The 13,072-nt window shown below is 31.1% G+C and overlaps 1 protein-coding gene across 1 annotated transcript in view; it reads left to right on the top strand.

The window, feature by feature from the left end:
- The first annotated feature begins 4,163 nt into the window (after positions 1 to 4,163).
- Positions 4,164 to 13,072, top strand: part of LOC130897347 (proton-coupled amino acid transporter-like protein pathetic) — a 120,989-nt gene continuing 112,080 nt past the window's right edge. The window contains exon 1 of the mRNA XM_057806158.1: positions 4,164 to 4,184. The gene's annotated coding sequence lies outside the window, so the exon portion shown is untranslated. The remainder of the gene's footprint in view (positions 4,185 to 13,072) is intronic.

Genomic DNA, 13,072 nt, shown 5'->3' on the forward strand with positions numbered 1-13,072 from the left:
CATCACAATTGAAAGAGGCCTAAGATCAAGACGTGGGTAGTCTTGAGTTTATAGCATGTATACTATCCTGTTCTTCTTCTTATAAACTGGATAAATTATTGATTTCGACCGTTCTTCTGGTATTTTCAATATTCCAACGGTTTTTTATTTCATTCCCGCCTCAAACTTTTTTCATTTTTCCCATGAGTATTCTAATTATGAGGACTTGTATTGAGTTGGGTTCTTACCCACATGCAATAGCTTTAAACATATTCTCTATGAGCTATACTTCTATTATGGATAATCCTCTTCTTTTGTATTATAACTGTTTACATAATAATAACCTTTTCCTATTTTTTCTACTTCTTTGATTTTTTGTCTTCTTACTTCACTTTGCGAATTGTTTCATCTTCTCTATCATTATAATTTGGTTAATTCTTCTCAGTGATTAATTAATAAAAGTTGTTCTAATCCCCTTTTTTAGCTACTTTCTCTCAAACGTTATCATACCAATTGGTTGGAAAATGACCATGTTCTTCAACCACTTTACCCACACGCCTATTTATATCTAAGCGTGAGGAGCGCTGCACGTACTTGTTAACTGTACAGCACTTAGACTGTAGCAGTTGCTGATTTTTGGTAGCACAAAACGGTATTTTAGTATAAGGCTAAAAGACATACGCCACTATGAATAATCTTTTATTTAGCAACCACTTTAGGTCGTAAAGCTACAGTAGTTGGTGCCTTATTGACTTCTGTCGGTATAAATTGAGACACTTTCAGGATAAAAAGTTATAATAAAATATGACTACACTACACAAAATGTTAAACACAAAACTTGTCCTGCGCCCAAATACAGTAAATAACACTTGAAACGTAAATTGAATAAAAGAACTATGTTAATTCATCAAGAGAAATTAATTTGACTTTTCATTTTTAAATGCACTGACAACTCACTGCCATTTTTTTTTTGAGATCAGGTAGTGGTAAATTTATTAATCATTTTTGAAAGATCATCGATTCTAAAATCGAATGATCATTCATTGGTTTGAGAATATAATTCTCGAACACCAATTTTTAATTACTCTTATCATCTCTCCATAAGGTAATATTTTTCTATTCTTTCGCTATTTGGTTAATTATTCTGCTTCCAGGTGGTTGTTTGCTTTTGTGTACTACTTGTAAAAAATGCTCTTGTCATTATCGTTTGCTATTTTCATAGTTAATACCTAAAATAATTTCGATGTCTTCATTTCTTAGTTATTTCGTTTTCCGAATTGCCATTATGTATTATTTTAGATATTTTTCGTAATTCATAACTCCTTTTCCGTTGCAAGTTTTGCATTCTGGTTGCAATTTAAGTCAATTTTTGGCGTTCATCCTCCTATATCGAAACTATTACTTCATACTACAAATAAATATCGTGAAGCTGAAAAACGCTCTCCGGCAACTGCTGCCTCTACACGATAAAATTGTCGATCACTTCCAAGAAAGTTAAGCAGGTGTGAAATTACTGATATGAACGCATCGAGCCCACACTGTACAACGCATGGCTCTCATACTATGGGGCTTCAGTATATTTAAATTTTTTCAACCACCCATTTAATTGATTATTTATTGAATATGGCATTTCAATTAGAGAAAGAATTGTATGTGGAACTGTTTATAAGTACTTCTTTGGTATTACTTACTGTTCTAAAATGTAAGGGGATGAATCTGGAGGTTTTAATTTTAGTTTTCAGCAAATACTGACTCGGTACTGAAGATAAACAATTGCTTCAGCATTATTCTTATAAAACCATGAACATTATGTACAGCTTGTTACAATTCCAAAGAACATTTCGAAATAACTTTTTAAATTTCAACTTAATAATGATAAATGTTTTACTCTGATACAATTTGTGCTATGAACTTTAAGATTTCTTCACATTTGGCAGCAAGTCACTATTTTTTTGAGCGAGAAAATCCTGGCATTTAAATGGAATTTAAATGAATCGTTCAATTGGTACAAACTATGACCCCATCATGAGACCGATCCATTATCGTATGAAAATATTTAATGAGTATAATCAACCAAGTGAAAAATACAATTTATTGTGGTATTTCAAAATTAACAACACTTGAATGACAGTGATCTAATTACTAGTTACGCTTTCACGATAATTTAAGGTATTTATTACGGATACAATATACATATATAGTCAAAAGTTTGTGTGATAAGTGAAATTCATTTTAACGGCGAGAGATTTATTAAGACGGTAGAATGGAGTAAAAAAGATAATCCAGAAGTAAATCTAGGTCCAAAAACAATGAAAATAAAATTTATTATTGACTGTTTAATCATTAAACCAAAGTTAAATTAAAAAAATTGACAACATAAATGAGAACACGATCTAGAAAATAGATATCAAGGTATACACACGAAAATTAATGAAGAAATTAAGTGCATGATAAAACCTTGTCCAAGAAATAAGAAAGAAATGAAAAGTAAACAAAAAGATGGAGAATATTAATGAAAATCTAAGCAACATGATAAAACAGTTAAGTGGTATTTGAAAGATTGCGAAAAATTTAGAATAATATAATAAAATAGAAGAAACATAATAATATATAAAAAAAGTTTTAAAAGTTTGAAGAATACGTAAAAAAATCGACTGAGAATAACGCGGAACTGACAGGAAATCTAAAAATTGACAAGAGGTAAAGCAGACAGAAGAAAAAATAGATAAAGGGATGGAATTAAATACAATGAAAAGTATAAGAAAAAAACTCAAAAATATGAAAAGAGAGTTTAAAGTGAAGAAAAGGATGAAGAATGAAATAGAAAACGATTCGAGACAGAAATAATAACAGCAGGTGAAACTATAGAATAAAATTTGATTGAACAAAAATAATGAAGAAACATTTGAAACCTCATATGTGGATAAGGTATACAATACAGGATTTTATATTAACATGAAATTCAGAAAATACTGATATTCAATTAGAATAGATAATAATACGAAAAAGAAGTCAAAATAGCGAAAACAGACTATGAAATAGAAGAAAATAGAGCGTGATTTTAATACCCGCCAAAAAATCTTAACTTTTGTTATAATGTGCCAACTCGTGGTTGTCATGAAGATTAGACAACTCGTGACAGAAGATTATGCAGCTCGGGATTTTAATTATGGAGTGAAAAATAAAAAGAAAATATATATTTACAGTGTATTTTAGTAAAAAATATTTTACATTCTAAACAAATAAAAAACACATAAAAAAATAAATAAATATTACATTTTGTATTTATAAGAGACCTGTTTCACAAATTCATATCTTGTAATTTATTTGACTAACCTAACCTAACCTAACATAATCTAATCTAACGTTACAAAGTGGATTAGGTACTATTGTATTATCTACTCGGACTACCTTTTCGTTTACCTGAAATATCCCTGTCCCGAATTGGCGCAATCTTATATGAACGGATTAAAAATCGTCTAGGGTTGTAGCGCACCCAAAAAATATACATTTGATTATAAAAATACAAAAATTCAGTTCTTAGAAATAGTAAAAGTTTTAAGCAATTCGAACAAGGGTCATTTTTAGCAATAATTTTAAATTATAGTCTCAGTAACAATGACTAAAATACCTGTAGATTGATAATAAGCAATCGTTATTTTCGGTTATAATTGAAAAATCTTTGTTCATCTGCGGTTGGACTTGTTTAATAAACTAATCCCGGTGCATATAGGGTTAAGTTACGAAAACCTCTAATTATGTGAATCGGAGCTGACTAAATTTGAAAAAGGGTCTATTTAAAAGCGGTTTGTTATTTTCTTTTCAGAATGGATACTATTGATCCGACCTTGATTGATAATTAGGTATTTTGTATAACATCTAATAAATAAATATTATTCACATCGTGAGTTGATTTATTCTGCGATAACTGCACCTATTGGGTATTTCACATTTCTTGTTCAACTATTGGGAAATTCGTTCAAGCTATATAATACGATTTCATTGAAACTTGAAACGAGTTTGAAAACTTCGTATGGGGATTTCTCAGTTTCACTGACCTGCAAAAATTTCGCCGTATTTAGTTTTTACAAAGGAGAGTAACAGACGTTGCAATTGTGACCGAAATTAAACAGATTGGCGGTTCATTTTCAATCCGACGCGTTCTAGTGATTTAGTGAATAAAACTTTTTGGCTATAAATTTCTGGTAAGTCTTTTTGATGAATCGTATCTTATAATTTGGTCCATATTAAACCTTTTTGCGTAGATATCAGAAAATATTCAAGCGTTATGTAATAAAGAAATGAAGAACTACCCTGTTATATAAAAGATAAAAATAATTTATATGAGGAAGCGGACAATTTGTCAAATATTGTCAAGGGACGTTAAACATTGAAGTATTGAAAAATATGTTTAATTATTATTGGTTGTTATTAAATATATACTGAAAATATTGCTTTGTATCCTGCATATCATGTTGTGATATTATATCAAATCAAAAACAATAAAAAATTTGTTCATGAAAAGAAGAACTGAATATAGTGTAGACTGGAAACAATTTTATTTTTGGTTTCTTGGTAGAATTTGGGTTAATAATAATATATGATTTTGCGAAAACACAACAAATGAATCCTGAAGGTATTTCGATGATGTCTAATTAGGAAAACCCATGTTGTTGGTATTTTGAGATTTAATCAATCAGTCGAGGACTTAAAACATATTGTTTTGAAACATAATCTTGACGTAAATGTTTATTATGTTGGTGTTTGAAGAATTGTATGAAAAACATTTAGTTTAACATAATGCACTAAAAAATGCAGGAATGTTTAATTTAATAATTACTTTGCAAATTTCAACTAACCGGTTTTTAAATTAGTTACTCCTAATTATAACACATAAAACAAGTTAACAATTATTTTCTTATGAATAAGAAAAATTTATTTTTTTCATTGCAGTGTTAAAATTCGATTATAATTAAAATAATTAAGTTAATAAAAAATTAAATAATAACAAAATCGAACATTAATGATGTATTAATAAAATTGAACTTAATAGTATTTTGTGTTTTATTTTTGCAATTAGTGAAATTAGTAATAAAGTTATACTAAAAAATCAAATAAGAAGTTATTAATTTTGGCAATCCGTATTTCCACCTTTAGCTCTTACGAAGACCTGACCCAACAAAGAAGACACCAAAATTTTGGAAAAAAAAATATATTTCTTTCTCAACGTAATCTCCTTTCAATTACACTTTTCCCAACGATTTTCAATAAGATCGATACCCTGTTCATAATTAGAATCGTCAAAATATTCATTAAATGCGTCATGTTTTCAAGTCTGAGAACAGAAATTAATCCGAGAGGCTCAAATCTGGTGAATAGGGTGCATTCAATATTTAATGCATTAATTTTGACCATCGCAATAACGGATGAGTGCATTGTCTTGATGAAACAACAGTTTCTTCTTAGCCAAATGCCGCCGTTTTTGCTTGATTTCTTCTGCAATACTTTCGCATAATTTTCGCCGTTGATAGTTTCTCCTTTTTCAAGATACTTAATGAAAATTATCCGATGCGCATCTCAAAAAACCGAAGCCATTACCTTGCCTGTAGGTGGAACGGTTTTTGCCTTCTTTGGAACCGGTTTTCCCGTTTCAGCTTTATTTCTGTGAAAAATTGCTAAACAATCGATGGAAACATCTTCACGACGTTATTTTTTTTTACCATTGTTAGCAAATGCGGTACCCATATTGCGCGCAGCTTTCTCATGTCTAAATTTTCAGTTAATATGCGATGTACCGCACTTTTTAAAATAGTACCAGTACCAGTAAAGCTTTGTGGATTTTCTTTAACATTTCTGAAGTCGTCACCTCATTTGGTCAACGGTTGCGATGCTGGTCTCTGCAGGTCGTACGGCCTCGTTTAAGCACTGCTACCCGATATTTTACTGTTGATAACGGAAATATTTCTACTCAAACACCATCAGTCAATTCTTTCAAGCCGTTAACGACGATAACATGAAGACAAATTTCATACGAAATAGATCTAACATATTAATACATGTTTACTAATGTTCATTCATTTCTTCAGGTAGTTTGTGTTTGTTTTGCTAAAACTGAGAGTCATTCAAACGAATTTAAAGCAAAAATTTGATAGGAAGTTGTCCCTCAAGACCTGAAGAAAATAATTTGAAACATAAATCTCCCATTTCTCTATTTCCAACTATACTTTGGTACTTTGCCCTAAAAATTAGAATAAACCTTTAAAATTTTGTCCCGATGTGGATATTTTATTATTTAACATGATATTTAAAGTTCAATGTCAACCTTTGGTCGATAGAGCTATTCAACAATCAGATCCTGGATTTAGGTGCATTGCTATTGCAGACACTGCATTTGGGAATATACAGAATAACAGATCTAAATTTTAAAAGGACTCTCTCAACAATTATCAAATTAGACCTCGAAAACCTCCAATATGTATATATTCAGCCAATTTCATAACGAATTTCCATGCAGTTCCAGAAGATGACGTATGAACCAGCCACCCCAGGCACTAGCTACCAGGAAGATCATCACCGTTGTGAAATTCGTATCAGCGTTCTCGAAAACCCCTAGGATGTATATATTTGGCCAATTTCATTACAAAGTTCCACGGGTCTCCAGGAGACGACCCACCACGAAACCACCCGTATCGGGAACCAGCTACTAGAAAAGACATCATCGTTGTGATATTCGTGTCTGCGTTCTCGAAAACCCCCAGGAAAAACATATTTGGCCAATTTCATAACGGATATTTTCACAGGGCTCCAGGAGACGACGAATAAACCAGCCACCCTGGGTACTAGCTACTAGGAAAGTCATCGCCGATGTGATATTCGCTTCAGAGTTCTCAAAAACCACCAGGATGTAAATATATGTGATATTCGTGTCATCGAAAACCTCTAGGATGTATATATTTGGCCTTTTCAACGAATTTCCACGACGTAAATGTCGGCGCTGGGCACTAGGCACTTCGTAGACCTTTTCTGTCACTTTATTCGTATTCAGCGACCTCGAAAACTCATGTATAATGTATATAATATATAACCTTGAACTGATTTCCAGCAATATTTATTTCGATTTATAAATTTTTAATTTTTTAACCTAACTTCTCAAAATGCATTTTCTGTTGCACAATTTCAATTTCATTTTTTGTTCATAATTATTGTCACAAAGTTTCCTGAGGCTCTCCCAAATCGAATGTACTTCATTGCATCCTGATCTGTCTTACTGCTCAGAAATTTCTAGGTTTGGCCTATTTTTTATTAAATTAGCTAAAATTCACGACAGTGCTGAGGCTGAAATCGAATGAATTTGATAATAATATATCGACATTTTCCACTTTACCATAGTTTACAAGACATTTCCCATGTAGTTTCATGCAACAATAACAAAACATTAATTTTCATATTGTTTATTATCTGAGAATATAAACTATTAGTTGAAACGAGTTTTGAACATTTTTATTTGAATGTAATTACACAAATATTTTGTTGTAAACTTGTGCTGCCACCTATCTCGTAGGTATAGAACTTGGATTTAATAGGAGCGCAGTTAAAATAGTAACTCTTTGTACATTTGTGCTGCCACCTATCTTGCAGGTAGAAAACTATAGACTTAAGTTTAATAGAAGCACAATTAAAATAATAATTCTCTGTACATTTGTGCTGCCACCTATCTGGCAGGTACAGAACTATAGACTTGGGTTTAATAAGAGCGCAGTTGAAATAGTAATTCCTTTTGATGCTAAAGTGGTACTTTATAATTTTGATAGATGGCGAAAATAATTATTAATTGAGTGCAAATCAAGTGTTTTGTAATTTAAATAAGTACGGGTTTTGTTATTTGACAAAATAGAATGGAAAAGTATAATATTTTAACTACTACATACTAGTATAGTATAGTATGCTTGGAAAACGATTATAGGAAAGGAAAAAATGTATTTCTAATTAACAATAAATTACTTTTAATAAAAACAAAAATCCTGAAAATCAATAATCAGGTATCAAAGCTTCGAAATAAAGCTTATCATACAAGGAAAATAGAAAAAATTTATGCTTAAAGTTTATATGCTAATAAAAAAAAACTGGAAGAACGATATTTAAATTTCTGTCCAATTTTATTCCTCAAATTCGTCCGATGCATTATCGTCTATCCATGTATATGTATAACCATGTACTTTGACCGAATAAATAATCTATAATACGATCTGAAGGGCAGGGGCGGCTTATGCCCAATGGTTATCAATCCGTAATTAATTACCGCTTAAGTTCTTCCGACAACATGTAATATTCTTAATGAAAAACCACGCATTTGCAGAAAAAACTATCAACATTATAATTGTTTCTTTTTTGTTACCTTTTTCAATCTCTTATAAATGTTTTCACATAGAGAAACTTTACTCATCACCATTGCATATTCTATCAAGATGTTCCAAAATATCAGAAACATTCTGTCGTTTTAAATATCCTTCAAGTTCACAAAATAATTTTTGTAAGTATTCTCTTTGATGGTTTTAAGCCCCAGCTTATCTTAAAGACAACTCTGGTTGTCTCCTAAAAAACGACGTTTTCCTTTCTTGTTACATTATTAAAATTTGTTGAACAGTATTCAAAATCTTTTTTTGCGGGGAAATTCTCATTTGCTCTTCACGTGTAATTTTTTTCTAAACCATTTCCATGGTATTGGTGTATTAGTCGTTTCTTAGGTACCATTTTGTGAATGTGCATGTGTAGTATATTGTTCAGAACCTCCGCAATTGTGTGAGTTTCTCAACTTTGCTATTAGTGAAGACATTTTGTGGGAATTTTGTAAATCATCAATGTTTGAATGACCTTTACTCTAGTTCTTCTTCTTTAATTACTGGAAACAATGACAAGGGCTTGATAAGTGCTTTTCCATTTTTCAGTCTTCATGACATCACAACCAAATCACTTTCCACAAACAAGTCTAATCGACGAATGTTGATTTGATACAGATGGAATAAATTGTAACTCTGTACTTTTTGGTATAACTGATTCTATAAACCTCACAGTAAAACTGTAAATAAAAAAATTGTTAAATTTGCACACGAGCATATTTTTATCGAACCTTGGTACCGGATGTTTTGTTGGTACGTACTCATTTCAACTTAGATAAACCTAAGTAAAGAAAATGTGAAAAAAAGACCAATCAGTACATTAAACGTAAACAAAGACAACTAAATATATTTGACCCCAAAAATTAGTTTAAGTTCATGTCAATTTTTGGAAAACTGCTTTCGACTCTTCAAGTGGTTGATATCGATCACTTGATAAGACATTTTTTTACTGGGTTGGGTAGGTGACAAAGAACTCAGTGGAGTCATTCCTACCGATTTAAAAAAAATATTTTTATTGAATAGCATTGTGCTTGTTTATTTTTAATATGCTATTACATACTTTCGATCCCGTTAAACATTCTTAGTGTGTGTTCACTTAAAGTAACAACGCAAATGGTTTATTGTCGTCACGAGTAATAAGTACAAATGAGATAAGACTACACTAGACGGCGGATAACTGGTTTCAACCGGTTTCTGTTTCGTAATCTAAAAATAGTTTGCATACGGCATGTCGTCTGACGACTAGAATATATAATATGCTCAATTATTTTACCAGTGTTTAAAAGTTAATGTAACATCTGTGTTCGCCGAGCGCACACTTATTTTTTATTAATAGATAGTCCTTGATAATACTTCGCACTAAGAATGTAATGAATACATTTAATGTGTCTCAAAATCCTTAGTTTTTGGAAAGAAAGGCGTGAGCAAAATTATACCAGCGGAGCTTAGGCTTATAAATTTCATCAACACCAAAACTAGTTGTTTTTGATTTTTTAACATTTCGAAACTCATTGTTGTATGTGCCTCTAATCGATCTGATTTTTGTTCTCAATTCTTTCACGTTTTCCAATTTGAAAATTTTTAAAAGAGCTTCTTCCGCTTGATCCCGTTTATTTCTATTCTTATATTCTAAACGGGACTTATACCATAAATATTCATATATAAAATGAAAATATTACCAAATAAGAAACCTAATAAGCAAAAAAGCACCAAAAAGACGTAGTAGTGTCACACTCTCACCGTTGACGACTTTTAAACCATAGTGCGGTCAAATTAGACCAAAAAATAAGAGTGAAGCTACATAAATTCCCATCAAGCTGAAAATCAGTAAAATTGTTTAAAATACAATTGAACATAGAATTTGAATGTTCTCCATCATTTCTGTGTATGGAAAAAATTTTATTCAAGATCAAAGGTCACAAAAATTAGTTTTTCGAAATTTTTAGTAAAACGGTGAGTTTTATCATAAAAATACCTTAGGCAAAAATTGTAGATCATAAAATTATCTACAAAAAATGTATTGATAATGTTTTCCCTACGAGCCACCGTTTCTGAGATATAATGATTCAAAAAGTTGTAAATGTTTCAGATTTACTGTCGTATTTAATGGCTATAATGCTTGCACGAGAAATATCAAAGCTGCAAAATAACATCGTCGAACTTCTTAGCAACATCTTCGTCAATTAATAATTTATTTGATGAACTTATGACAGTTCCTTCCAGTCAGAAATTTCTTACAAATACTCACAACAAGTCTCGGTTCATTTCAATGTTGTAAGAAAAGTTTACTGCTGAAAATATATTGTTGAAACCATTAAATACGGCAACTTTTACAACTTTTTGAATCATTATATCTCAGAAACGGTGGCTCGTAGGGAAAAAAGTATTAATACTTTTTATGTAGCTAATTTTATTATCTACAATTTTTATCTAAGGTATTTTCATGATAAAACTTACCGTTTTGCTAATAATCTCGAAAAACTAATTTTTTTGAAATTTGACCTTGAATAAAATTTTTTCCATACACGGAAATGATGTAACTTCGAATATCTAAATTGACCGGATTACCATGTAACAAGCGAGATATTTGATGTTATTCATTTAATTATCAATTTCATTAATCTTTTCTATCCCAGTGGTTCATATACGTCCCAGTTCAGAGTGAAATTCTGAAAATAAGCCATTGTCCAACAAGGAATTGATGGAGTTGACTGAAAATATTTCTGACATCGTTGATAGCGGTACAGATTATGTAAAAGAAGAAAAATGCGAACGAAATTTGAGCTCCATGAAAATTTGTCGTCCACTGATAGTTCATCAGAATCTTCCAAAGAAAATCCCAATACATTAATTCCAAATATCACTATGATAAAGTTGAATCAATGGATAGTTGTAGACAACAATTTTTTTTCGAGATTTCATATCCAAGCCGAGCTGGCAAATCTTAATAGGTGAACTTTCGAGCTTGATGTTTTTTTTTAATTGTTCCCTAAAAGCCTTTTTTAGTGCTTTCGTGTTTGAAGCACACTCTTCCTGCAGCAAGAAGAGAGAGAACTGTCCAAAGTATCAATGAGGCTATGTCTAAGTACAACTCCAAGAGAAGATGTTGCCCCAAATTTAGCAATAACCATTCGAGAGATTGATATCTTATTAGCAGCAGTTGGTACATCAATAATTAAAAGGAAAAAACGTACCAAAATTCGTGCAATCAGTACTTGTGCAGTTTGTTGGAAGGACACTAAATATGTCACAGTACTTTCTAATGCATGAAATGACTGCAGTGAAAGCAAAAGCCAAAGATGGTTACCAAGTAGATATTTCTTGCCTCGAGATAGTGGTGCTTTAAATTGAATATATGAGAGGCGAGGGTTTATCAGCCTTTACGATGTGGACAGATATACAACCAAGTGGTGATAGCTTGGATCATATATATGGACGCACGCAAGAAAATAATTGGAAGAGTGTTTTGGATTCCTTTTAGTTCCTTTGGCTACTACAATATGGTAGGCAATCATCTTCAAGATCAAATCTTATGAATATAGGGGATCATTCACCTGTGGAAAGGCCCGTTGTACTAAGAAGAAGGAAGAAAAAAGAACTAAAACAATTTGTTCGGCTTCCAATATACCTCTCTGCAAAATTATTCGCGTTATTAGAATAAGTACCAAAGAGATGTAAATTTTCAATACCCTGTCTCGAGTTAACTCCTATATGAAAAAATTTTTCAGTTCTTTTTTGTCCATTTGAACAATCTATCATGAAAAAACGTCACTTAAACCAAATAAACAAATTAGTAGTAATGAAAGGCTTAACGGAATGAGTCCTAATTACAATTTAGTTGATACGATTTATAATTGAAATGAAATTTACAACTGTAGAAACAGGCTGAACTCTTGTTCGTCCCTTAACAATTGGAATTCTGTCGAATCAGGGGCTGTAATTTTGCCTCCTTCTACAACGAAATCTATTAAGACTTACTTAGATCAATGCTTATTGAACCAAGAAGAAATTTAAAATTGGCTCCACCTTCAGCTCTAAATTTTGTTAACAATAGATTAGAGCAGCCTACAAATATTTTTCTCAAATACGACACCGATTCTTAAATAAACAGAACAATATAATAAATTCCAATATATTAATAAGAGAGCAAAAGCTTCGGTTTGTTTTGCATTAAAAATAAAATTAAATTTTATCATATTTTATAACCAAATTGTTGAACTATGGATATGACTACAAATTTTCAGCTTTGTCCAGTTTGGAAAATCATTGTAAATATGTTATTACGTAATTTTCATTAGGCGAAGTTGATTTTCATGCTGGCGTCTAACACATTGTTACAACAAATGATATGAGGCAATATGACGAGTAATGATGCAATCACAAAAAATGTTGACATTCGTAATTTCTTAGAAGAAATTACGCTAAGTAGGTATTTATAAACAAATTTAGAAAACATAGATGTTCCAATTAAAATTTCGAAGGGGTTGGAATTAAATTAAATTGTAAAGTAAATGAGAAGCCAAATTGCTTTTATTCCAAATTGCTTTTATTTTATTAATGAATGCTACGAGGAAAGATAAATAGATCCATGAATTTTTCAATGAAAAACAGTTTTTTAGATAAACACTCACTATTTTTCAATGTACTTTCCTATTAGCTCTTTAGACATTACCCATTGGGATCAAATCTTTTCGCTG

This window comes from Diorhabda carinulata, chromosome 8, assembly GCF_026250575.1.
Source record: "Diorhabda carinulata isolate Delta chromosome 8, icDioCari1.1, whole genome shotgun sequence".
NCBI lineage: Eukaryota > Metazoa > Arthropoda > Insecta > Coleoptera > Chrysomelidae > Diorhabda > Diorhabda carinulata.